Source organism: Colias croceus, chromosome Z (assembly GCF_905220415.1).
Source record: "Colias croceus chromosome Z, ilColCroc2.1".
Taxonomy (NCBI): domain Eukaryota; kingdom Metazoa; phylum Arthropoda; class Insecta; order Lepidoptera; family Pieridae; genus Colias; species Colias croceus.
The window spans coordinates 9,533,945-9,546,842 of record NC_059568.1 but is presented as its reverse complement, the minus strand read 5'-3'; the positions used below and the strand labels follow the sequence as shown (position 1 = coordinate 9,546,842).

Below are 12,898 nucleotides of genomic sequence, written 5' to 3'. Positions count from 1 at the left end.
CCTAAAGCGGGAACAATTTGGCGACCGTGACAGGACCAAAAACGGATGAGTCATCTACACATCTACGCAATCTTTTTGGGACTGATTCCTGCCGAAAGGGATACCTAACCTGCTCGTCTGAACAACGCCACATCTAAAGTGTCGTGCCGGAGTGCAGCTCAAAATTCATACAAAGTTAAGTGCAAATCCTTAATTCCTTCCGTTCCTAACCATAAAACAACTGATTTATTACCTAACCTATTCTCACATCCTCACGCCATATTCCCTTACGTAAATCGTAATTAATTTGTTCAAAATTGAATTCATTTTTTGTTTATAACAATCTCAAATATCATCGCCCCTTCTCGCTTAAAAACTCGACTTCGCCGAATAATTTCAGGAGCCGTCTTCTCAGGCGACTAAATATCGCTCTCACGATCTTCTGCGCTGCGTGTAAGCAGCAGCCCGGCTACCAGCGGCAGGTTCCACCAGGCGAGGAGCGTGAGATAAGCATTTTATTTCTTCCATAACTTTATCAGACTTGTTGACGTGCATTTAAATTATTAATTAATCGAAAATAATTACATAATTTGAAAATAATTACATACTTCCTTTTCATAACAATATTTAATTAAACTATTTTACAAAATGTCTACGGAATCTAATCCAAAGTTATTAAGAGATTTATATTCAAAAAGGTCTGCTATTAAGGGCCAAATTACAAAATTTAAAAATTATTTGGACAGAACTAGCGAGTCTACTTTAATGGATGAAGTATTAATGGCTGAATTTAAATTGAAACTTAGCAAATTCGAAGCATTGTCAACAAAGTTTGATGTGTTGCAGACTGAGATTGAGGTTCTAAATTCTGAAAATATAGATTCCGAGATTGATGAAAGGGACGACATTGAAAACGATTTCGTCCAAAGTATTGCTTCTGCTAAAATAATGATTAAAAAATATGATAATTTATTTAATGACAACGAAAATCGTAGGAAATCGATGGGCAATGAAGACTCTTTCCATCAAGACTCAAATATTAGATTACCACGAATCGAGATCTCAAAGTTTAATGGTTCATACTTCCGTTGGCTAGAGTTCCGCGACACATTTTCAAATTTGGTTCATAAAAACAAAAATATTACTGATATACATAAATTTCACTATTTACTTTCTTACCTTGAGGGTGATGCGGCACGGATTGTCTCTAATCTCGAAGTGTCAACAGCAAACTACCAGACAGCCTGGACGTTACTTTGCGACAGGTATAATAACAAAAGGCTTCTTGTTGATCATCACTTAGATTCTTTACTTAATATTCAATCTTTAACTCGTGAGTCCGACAATTCACTACGTTTTTTAGTCGATCATGTTACAAAAAATCTTCGCGCCCTGTCTAGCCTGGGACAGCCTACTGACTATTGGGATGTACTTATAATATTTATTTTGTCTTCTAAATTGGACAAAAGTACTTTGGTTAAATGGGAAGAGTATCGAAATACTATTGATGACATTCCAACTTTGCAACAATTTCAAAGATTTTTAATCAACCGTGCAGATGTGTTAGAATCTTTAAATCGCAATAAGGTTGGCACTAATAATGAATCCCAAAATAATTCTAAATTACAATTATTCACACCACGTCCCTCACAACTAAATTCACAAAAAAATAATCAATCTGATAAAAAGAAAATTACTAATTCATTTTCTACATCTAATCAAAATCAAGTAAATGTTTATCTTTGCATAATTTGTAACGGAAATCACAGAATTTATGAATGTCCTACATTTAAGTCTAAAAACATTCAAGATAGGCTGTCGTATGTAAATAAATATAAATTATGTCGAAATTGCCTCCGACAAGGGCATCCTGTCAGTGACTGCCGCATGGGTTCATGTCGACAATGCCAGCAAAAACACAACACTCTCCTCCATAGCTCTAATGATGACGTCACTGCCAACTTAAGCACAGATGAGCAAGTTGAACCAAACGAATCTGTAGCAGCCTTTTCTAGACAAATGTCCAAGCATGTTCTCCTATCTACAGCATTGATAGAAGTTTTCAATCCTATTAATAAGCAAGTAGAAAAGGTTCGCGCTCTCTTGGATTGTGGCAGCCAGTCTTCATTTATCACTAGATCCCTGCAACGGAGAATGTCACTAAGAACTTGCCCATTGCAGGCAATAAATGTCATTGGGATTGGCAATAATTCTTCTAATACAGTGTACGAAAGCTGTCTCACTCAAATAAAATCTCTAAATAGCAACTACAGCGTTACTCTTTCATGTCTTGTTCTCAACGAATTGACGGGCCGCTTACCTAAGACCCCAGTTGATATTCAAGCTCTCAAAATACCTAATTCTCTTACTTTGGCGGACCCTGAGTTCTACAAGCCAGCTCCGATTGAAGTTTTAATTGGAGCAGACATCTTCTGGGACATTCTAAACAGCGAACAGCTTTCTTTAGGTCCTAATAATCCTAAATTGCAAAATTCTAAATTCGGCTGGATAATAGCTGGCCCAATCAACAATTATTTTACTAAAGAAATTATTCATTGCAATCATGCCAGAATTGCGAACCCTACTTCCGACGAAATACACAAAATGCTCTCAAAATTCTGGGAGCTTGAAGAGCTACCCCAAAAAACTGTTCGAAGTCAAAATGACATAGCATGCGAAAAACACTTTCTAAATACCACCACTCGCTTAGAAAGCGGCAGATTCTGTGTGAAGTTACCTCTAAAGGACTCACCTGACTGCCTCGGCGATTCATACTCTCAAGCTAAAAAACGATTCCTAAATCTTGAGCAAAGATTTAGACGAAATAAAGAACTAAAATCGAAATACGTTGAATTCATTCGTGAATACGCTGATATGGGCCATCTAAATGAATCACCTACTCTTATTCCAAATCCATCATATTTTTTGTGTCACCATGCTGTCATAAAGGAGAATAGTGAATCTACCAAACTCCGAGTAGTGTTCGATGGCTCAGCCCCCACAACCTCTGGCTTCTCTGTCAATGACATCCTCATGGTAGGCCCAAATATTCAAGACTCTCTTTTCTCCATTTTAGTGAGAGCTCGGCAACATAAATTCATTTTGACAGGTGACATCGCCAAAATGTACCGTCAGGTTCAAATTGAAAGTTCAAATCAAAATTTGCAGCTCATATTATGGAGAGAAGATGAGTCTCAGCCTATCAAAACTCTGCGACTGAGTACTGTCACTTACGGTACCGCAAGTGCCAGTTACTTGAGCACGAGATGTCTTTGGCAGGTTGGACAGGAATGTGGGGACGAAATAATCAAAAATATCATTCAGCACGACTTTTATGTCGATGATCTAATCACCGGCTGTGATGATGAAGATCAACTTAAATACATTCAAAATTCAGTTTCAAACGCTCTAAATTCAGCTTGTTTTCCTCTTCGAAAGTATAAAACTAATTCAAAAAACTTGTTTCAAAATTTACACGAAATTAATACAGAACATTTGACAATCAGTGAGTCGTCGAGCACTCTCGGACTTTGTTGGGATCCATCGAAGGACGCTTTTAATTTTCCCATCGAAATTCCACTTCATAGTGACAAAACCACAAAGAGACTTATCCTCTCAAGTTCATTTCGAATCTTCGATCCCTTAGGTCTTTTGAGCCCGTGCATAATTCAACCAAAGATTTTGCATTAGGTAATCAATGTCCATACAACCGTCGAATCTGAAATTAATTTTGATTTTAAAAAATATTCTAAATTTACAAAACTTCAAAGAACTTTTAGTTACATTTTACGATTTTTACACAACTCTAAAAAACAAAATAAAAACAATAAACTCACCGGCATTTTATCAATTGACTTAAATAATTCTTTTAATTTTATTTGCATGCTGTCTCAAAAACAAACTTATACTTCTGAATTTGATAAGTTGTCAAATGTCAAACCTTTAAGCCCAAATTCAAATATTTTATCGTTATCTCCATTTTTTGATCATCAGGCGAATCTTATAAGAGTCGGTGGCAGGCTCAGTTCATCTGAATATAAATTTGAAAAGAAGCATCCCATTCTTCTAAATTCAACTCATCATGTGACGAAGCTTCTATTTGAACGCGAACACGTTCGATCTCTGCATGCAGGACCGCAACTTCTGTTGTCGATTATCCGCGAGTCTGTTTGGCCTGTCAATGGCAGAAAACTAGCTAGGCGCGTTGTCAAAAACTGCGTTACCTGCACACGTCTTCGTGGTCAGACCTATAATCCAAAAATGGCTGACTTACCTGCAAATCGCGTCAACGTTGACTTTCCCTTCAAGTCTGTTGGAGTGGACTATGCGGGCCCTTTCTTCATTCCAAATCGTAAAGGACGCGGTGCTAGAGTAGTTAAGTGCTACTTATGTCTGTTTGTGTGTCTGCGCTTCAAATGCATTCACTTAGAGGTCGTATCTGATTTGACAAAAGACGCTTATATTATGACACTTCGCAGATTTGTGGCACGCCGTGGAAAGCCAACCGAAATATTTTCTGACAACGGTAAAAATTTTGTTGCTGCCGCGAAAGAACTAAATAATTTTCTAAAGGCTAATCAAGAACCTCTGTCTGAGTTTGCTGCTCAGGAGGGAATAAAATTTTCTTTTATCCCCGCTTACGCTCCTCACTTTGGTGGAATATGGGAGGCCGGGGTTAAGTCCGCTAAACATCATATAAAGCGAGTCATGGGCAATACCCATCTTACGTTTGAAGAGCTTTCGACATTGTTTGCTCAAGTTGAGGCTATTCTCAATAGCCGTCCTCTATGTCCCATGTCATTTTCCCCGAATGACTTCCTATCCTTGTCCCCAGGGCACTTTTTAATTGGAAGACCATTGAATGCGCTACCGGCTCCTTCATTGGATAACGCTAAAGAGAGCTCCCTGGATAGATATGGCAGACTTGAACAAATCCGCCAACACTTCTGGAAGAGATGGCAGAAGGAGTGTATATCAGAAATGCAACTACGAACAAAATGGAAGATTTGCAAATCAAAATAAACGTCGGAGACCTCGTACTGCTTCAAGAGGATAATTCTCCACCACTTTGTTGGCGCATGGGACGTATCTTTCGATTATTCCATGGAACAGATGGCGTTTGTCGAGTTGCGGACGTCAAAACTACAAGAGGTTGCGTTCGAAGACCTTTGGTTCGACTGTGTCCTCTGCCCACTTCTGAAGACCTTCAAGCTTGAAAACCTACGCTTTTCACCGGGGGGAGGATTATGTCTACGCCTGTTAAACTTATTATAGCAATCATGCGCTTCAACAACATAGATTGTCATTTTTTATTTATTATTTATTGGCCGGGTAGAATGTATTTTTTCCACTTATCTAAAATACTTGTACAAAGGTGTGTCGGTCTCGAAAATAAATTGTTTTAAAAAGGAATATTGAGTTTCCCTAAAGAAATTCCAGTTCCCAAGCCTAAAGCGGGAACAGAATCATAATTCGAATGACAAAAAAGGACAAAACAATCACTTCTATACGTAACGATTCCGTATGTAGATTGTAGGTAGATATGTGTTACACAATTAAAATCCGAATAATTCTAACTCTCGTTACATAACCGTACAATCTACTATTTGTCTAGCTCAGAGGCTAACGAACAAAAATAACGAATGCATTTTGCATTTTTTACATCGTAAACAAAGCCATTGTGATGATATCCAGAATATTTTTAGTTTTGCTGTTAGTTTACGGTATTGTAAAAAAAGTTTGAACGTAGCTTGATTTTTTTAGATTTAATAAATAGATAATAATTCATAATTAAAAGCTTAAAAAAGCTGGTACGATAAACTAATCGATATATGGTGGTTTTAAATAGTTTATAATTATTAAATAAACATTCATTTTCATTAATAGACATTTTATTTCACTTACACCTTAAAACTGTTTCTTCTGTTCCTACATTCTAAAATGTAATAAACAGGCCAATAAATTAAAAATGACTACCTATAACTTCTAAAAAACTATTTAAAAGTAAAAACAATAAAGAGCGAGTAGTAAACCTAGATATGATTTTAGTAGGATAATTAAAATCTCAAAACTTTGAACTTAATGGATGTTACATACGTAGTTCAGAGAGTGTCCGCTTTTGCTTGTGGCGCCACTAGGTTAACTAGGTACATCTTATAAAAATTATTTTTTCCTAATGACCCTTTATTCATTTAAAACCACAAACAAATCAATCTCAAATGCCATTTAATTTATTATGACCTAAAAACTTTTATGATTAGGTAGATGAAAATTATTTTGTTTTAACTTAACTATATAAGAAAAACCAACTTGAACAATTTGTCATACTCAAAGTTCTTAATATCCCAAATGATTGATCAATATACTTTAATAAATATTTCGTATTATTCTTATAAAAACAATGTACTAACCAAGATTAATTATAAAAGAATTCTCCGTCTTAACTAGATGTAAAATAAAGTTTTGTCAAAGAGGCGGTTTCAGGCGTTCAATCTTAAATCCTAAAAAAGAAAAGTTAACGCCCTAATTGGATTTTTAATCATGTTTCGTCTTTTGTTAAAGTCTGCGATCCTACTTATTTTACAAATAATTTATTCGTTAAACGAATGGTGGTCTAGTGAATTATAAAATACCAAAGATCTTCGCAAATAAAGTAAGGGACGACTCTAAAGTATTGTAATCTCACGAAGAATGGTGCTCATTTTAACCACGTGCGACATTACTATGTCCTCCCAAAGCTAGAGAACCCACAAAAAACAACTGAATATCTGAATTGCGCATATGTATGCCAATGCCATTGTGACAGTGCATTTATCTATCGATTCGTTGTTGCAGGCTCTGCCATCCGCATGGCTTCCACTGATGCTGTATTGTTAATCGCACTGCAGATATTTTAACCTATTTTCATTTTAAGTAACTTTATATCAAAATATATTTTTCTTTAAATAGATGTGTAATGATACACTCATTTACTTTAGCTTACTTACATTCTGGGAAAGCAAACGCAGACTAAGAACTCTCGGCAATTAGGTAAGGCAAAAAGAAGACTCGACCTTAATTATTCGAAGGAGCTTGAGCAATTTGTACAGTTTATTAGGTTGTTGAAACAATGTGTACATTAGTTATTTTTTATTGTTTCTTTCTTTTTTAGACGAAGCGAATTAATGGTTCAGAACACTGATTACAATCAAAATTAAATCACTAATTTATAAGTTTTATAGGTTTAGTTAGATTTTATACGTTCAAAAATTAACAATGATAATAATTTATAATACGTATCTACCTCACACGCGTTTAAATAAATAATGTGGCCAACAATTATCATACAAACTACATTTACATTGCTATTAATTTCAATGAAATATTATCTTGTTTGCATATAATTTCGTAAATGGAGATATTCTGCATTGAAATGGACTACACGAACTGATGTCCAGGGAGACATTAATAATAACTGCTTGTGTTCGTTGCCAAATCTGGAACAGCTTTATATTATCTTACATTTTGCAATACCATATAAATTTTACATTAAATAAAACTCCAATGGATGGCCTACTTTAAGTGGTAATTAATAAGTGTCAATCATCAATTATCATGATAAAATGTCCCATCCACAAATAATTAATTAGTTAGTGGTAATTATAAATTATAATGAATAACGTTTTTATTAACAAATGCCAATCAATAATAAACTAGGTAATAGCACAACTACTCAAATAAAGAAACACAAAAGAGATAAAAGGCATTTTCCACAACATTTAAAACTAGGTAAGTAACTTATTATTGGAGAATTACAAGAAATATTCCATAATCAATATTAAGATGTAATAAAGTGTATGAAAGGACGAAGTAAAGAATTGAATGAAGGTAAATAAACTTGAGTTAAAAACATACAATAACGATTCATTATTTTTTATTGAAAAGAATTGCCTCGCAATCTTTCTTTCCCTCATAAAACGTCTGTAATTATATTATTTTGCAAATTCGATCCCGCGATAATTAACTCCGGGATGAAAGCTGTTAAGTTCGTTAATTGCAAGCCAACAACACAATTAATGTTAAAATAATAAACGCTACGATGCTTTATATATATTTGTTGTTTCACGAAACTTCGTAGACACCTGAAAACATTTTATTCTTTTATTTTGAGAAGGTGCATTTTACTCAGAAATGAAAATTCCTTATTTTATATAATGAATGGACTCTGAATTGAAGTCCTTGTACCTTCTGTAACTATCTTGAAAGTTATGAAAAACTTTGCATTCATTTATATCTCTACCCTTCAATAAACTCAGACCGACAACTTTGCTCTTACTTATGCTGAAGTTGGTCTTTTTAATAAATAATAAAAATATGCAACATATTTTGATTCAACACACCGTTTCTATTATGTAGAACCCACGATATAAAAGAAGGACATAGTACTTCATGTAATACAAAATGTAGAACTGAAAACTTGTAAAGGCATTCTTTTAATTTTCCTCAATATTCATGTGAAACTACGTTAAAATTAAGCCTTTCCCGTGTAGGCGTGTAGCTCCAGCGCTTCAACACCTTTAATCCAATTTCCTAGGTCTCGTTTCGTAGGTTTTCAGCCCACCGCCTATTTAATGCTATTACGCTTTCAATAGACGTAGCTCGTTTTCCTGACAATCACCTTTAACCACGTTTGTACGGTATTTTAACGGTTTGCTTACTGGTTTATTTAAACGAGTGTTTGTGTACTTTACGTACGTTTCTTTTTAAACGTTCTGATTAAATTATACATGCACTTACATTTATAATTTTTTTTTTTCATTAAGTAAAAATATAGGTTACACAGAAACGCAGAATTCTACAGAGAACCGCACACCGGTAAAAATTTTGAATTCCCAGAAAAACTAGGCTGTTTCCCGCTTGAATTAATCTCATGCATAAAAATGTATATAAATAAAAAAACCCACAGAAAAATGGGAAAAACTAGCTGACCTTATTACTGCTTAGACGTCGAAATAAAAAACATTTTAAAATATGAACATGTTGGAGAAATATGAACCTGTTCGTTTTTGTTAAGGCTATTATATTTATTGAAAAGTGATATTCGGAAAGAGCTATCAGCAAAATCTCTTTTAATCATATTTGGAAAATATTTTCCATCAAGCCATGAACAATTGGAAACCATCAAAATAATAAAGTGGCAGTCATAATCCGTATGTGACAAAATACGTTGTTAATGCTGATTGATTGTTTGTTTGTAAGCCTGGCATTATAACAGTACCTACAATGTCAGGTGTAATTTGGATATTTAAGCTTTACAAAGGAAATGTATATGGAAATGGAAATACTGTTTTACTCTGTATATTGCAAAAAAATTAAATTGGTACTTAAATAATACACAAGTGTACCTACTTAATCAAGACCTACAATTATATTAGAAGAAAGATTCAATATGTTTTATAGTTTTATTTAACATCTATAATTATTTATAAGTATGTACAGATTTAACTTTAAAAAAATAAATTGAAATTTTCAACGAACTAATAATGAAAGCGACTAAGTATCTAATTATTATACAATCGTAATGATTTTAACCCTTGTACAACTGCATTTACACGAAAGCACTCCTATGTTTGTACCTAATTTAAATAAAATAACTGATTAGTACTCACATCTCCTCAAATAAAAGTCGGTATTATTCAATAGAGTTAGGAAAATACGATTTCTGCAAGACGAATATTAAATTCATTATTCTTCTAGAAGTTTAATCAAAATTATCAAGTACTTTTCTTAACATTGCATTGAAAGCTTTAAAACTTACTGAGCAAAAATACATTTTAATATCTAAAAGAAATTACCGCATAACATCAAGCATTTCATAGTTGTAGTTCCTCAAAAAGTCGGGTATACAAAAACTCAAAGATGCCTCATAAAGTGCGTTCTCATTTGCTAATCTCTTGAACATAAGGAAGCTGATTTAAAAATGTTGAAAACTGTAGTTTCTGAAGTGAGGATCATTTATGAAAAGAACATGGGACACTACTATCTAGAATTTTCTAGAGCAGCAGAATAAGAACCATAGAGGGTAATTACCCTACATTAATTACTGCGAGTGGCATATTTGAAAGAAAGTAGTTAATTCGGGATTTTGCAAAGTAATGAAATCATTGCAATAAGCTCGGATTACGAAGAACTTGTTTCAATGTAGGTATACATTGAAATAAGTTCTTTACTATATACATCTCTCTTTTTATGCTTATTTAATAATTCTATGCAAATTTAGCCTTTGATTTGCATAAATTTCGTGCTCATAAATTTAGATAACGTCAAATCGTGTAAATTTTTAATCTCTCAGAAAAATAGAAGTGAGCGAAGGTGCGCTTAAGTATGATAATATGCTGACCTTGCTCTTCTACTTTCTAGTGTAGTTTTCTGTTATTCTGTCCATTTTCATATACCTATAAATGTATATTATTTTAGTAATTAGTAAAAAGTGTGTCTGTAATTTTAAATAGAGAATTTTGTATTTTAATTTAGTTTCTGGCAACTAATAGGTGTTATGTTTTTAATTAATTAAAATGTAACTAACAACATTGTATGCAATTTACTGAGTTACCAGAATTAGAGCTCGAAAATTGAACTGACGTACCAAATAAATAACTAAATTTCACTTTATTTTTCCAAGAGTGAATGTTTTACAAACGTTGTAATGGTGAAAAAATTGTAAACAGGAATATTATCAAAGCGTAAGTAACGCTATAACGTAAGGAAGTATTTACTCCTTAACCATACAATGAATTTTTATATTAAGGTAAAGGAGCCTTATACGAGGACGTAATCTACATTTTATGCCGAAAAAAGGTCTCAAGGGTGTGAAAAGGGGAATAAATTTGTGATGTAACGACAAGAGTCGTGCTATTACGATTGCACATGAGCGAAGACAGGTGTTTTAGCTACTTAATATTAATATGTATTTATAAAGATAAAGCTAAATAAGGCTCAACTATTAACTATTGGTTTAACTATGAGTATTTAAGCAGATTATTACGATAGGAATCCATAAAAAATGTAATGTCTTTGTTTGTGTTTAGCCTTCATTTGTTTGTTTTTATTAAAATTGTTCTTTAGGAAACAACTAATATTTATTTTTTATTAATTAGAAAGTTAAAAATTCTATTGTTCGTATCAATATAATGCAAAATCAGGTAGGTATATACGAGTAGAATGCGACAAAACACAATAACGTAAAAAGTACCTAACAACTATGAATGCACATGAATATGCCTTATGCCTTTTTATTTTTTTAATAATCATGATCGTATAATGTTTAGAAAATCTATCGTAGTTGTTGTAAAAAACAAGAAATTTACCTACAATTGAAATTAATAGCATCGCGGATAAGACGATACTTTAAGTGACCAAGAACATTTTATTTCTGATCATACTAGGAATAGAAATAGCCGATACTAAGGTAGAAATAGCGATTATAAAAAGGGTGTTAGCCATTCACTTCTATACTTACATCTTTCCGGGAATCCTTATGATATTTTATCGGATTTAAACCACATAAAGCTTTAAAAATGTAAAAATACGGACATTTGTAGGGGCTTAGATTTTACAGTTTCACACGATTTTTGATTGAATATTTGTTGGTTGTAAATTGAGAACTAATTATAATTATTAAAAACTAATCTAAAATCTTTGAATGAAAATATAAATTTGTTGAAATATTAAAAACAAACAAATATCTTAGCATGACTAGTAGGAACCTGTCCTGAATTATATTGATTGAAGAAAAATAAAGTAGTTTTATTGCATAAAATATGTGGGTTTTAAATGTAACTTATATATTTGAGTCAATATATAAAATAGAAGGAAAAAAAACAGCTAAGTGTGAATCGGACTCACGGCACAGGGTTCCGTTCAAATAAGTGCGTAGTAGTAAATGTTTTATTTCATTGCGATATAACGGTATTATGTATTGTAAAATACATGTAATTTATTCTTGTCTTAGCTGCCCTCTATGAATGTTTGTATGAACTTTTATAAAATGTTACTATCCTTTGAATTCTAATATGTACGACATCTAATTTCAAATGATTCACGTTTGTTGTCTTAAATATCTGTTCTTTTTCCATATATTAATAATTATTTATCCTTTTTAAGTGAATTTCAAAGTTTTGGTGAATAATTCAAGCGTCTCATACGTGTTACCTTTACGTTTGCCTATCGAGTCACAAAAAGGTTTTCGATTTGAGTTTTCTCCCTTAAAAATTCTTTTCTCATATTTTTAGTACCTATTTGTTGTAATAGCTGCATCAGAAATACTTATTTGTCTAACTGTCTTGGTTCATGAGATACAGCCTGGTGCGACAGACGGAAGGACAAACAGCGAAATCTCAGTAATAGTGTATCGTTTAGCCCTTTCGATAACGAACCCTTAATTAAATTAATCTATACATATAATAAATCTGTAGAAGGGTCAATTCTGTACATTGAAAATATTGAAAAAATAAATACCAGGGGGTGTTACTGGATCGATACCAAACCCAAATATGTGATTAAAAAAATTTTTGTCTGTCTGTCTGTCTGTCTGTCTGTCTGTCTGTCTGTATGTGAAGGCATCACGTGAAAACTAGCGGTTCGATTTCGATGAAACTTGGTATAATTATACCTTATTATCCTGGGCGTAAAATAGGATACTTTTTATCCTGGAAAAATACGTAGAAAAAAATTAATCTTAATTTTTCAGTTTTATCCATAGACGTTGTTCCGTAGAACCGCGAACACACGTTGCGTATTATTATAGGCCTAACCGTATTTGGGAATTGGGTCCAATAGATATTTATAAGATGTTATTGTCAGAGGTCTCAAAATGGAGAAATAAACCATCCACGCGAAGACCGACATCCGCGCGGACGGAGTCGCGGGCGGAAGCTAGTTA

At 33.2% G+C, this 12,898-nt stretch overlaps 1 protein-coding gene, 1 long non-coding RNA gene and 1 pseudogene across 3 annotated transcripts in view; 2 read left to right on the top strand and 1 right to left on the bottom strand.

The window, feature by feature from the left end:
- LOC123705159 (coiled-coil domain-containing protein AGAP005037) overlaps positions 1-12,898 on the bottom strand; it is a 162,585-nt gene that overhangs the window by 126,521 nt on the left and 23,166 nt on the right. The window lies entirely within an intron of this gene.
- Positions 1-12,898, top strand: part of LOC123705164 — a 58,018-nt gene that overhangs the window by 41,132 nt on the left and 3,988 nt on the right. The window lies entirely within an intron of this gene.
- LOC123705163 lies at positions 4,504-5,432 on the top strand (annotated as a pseudogene).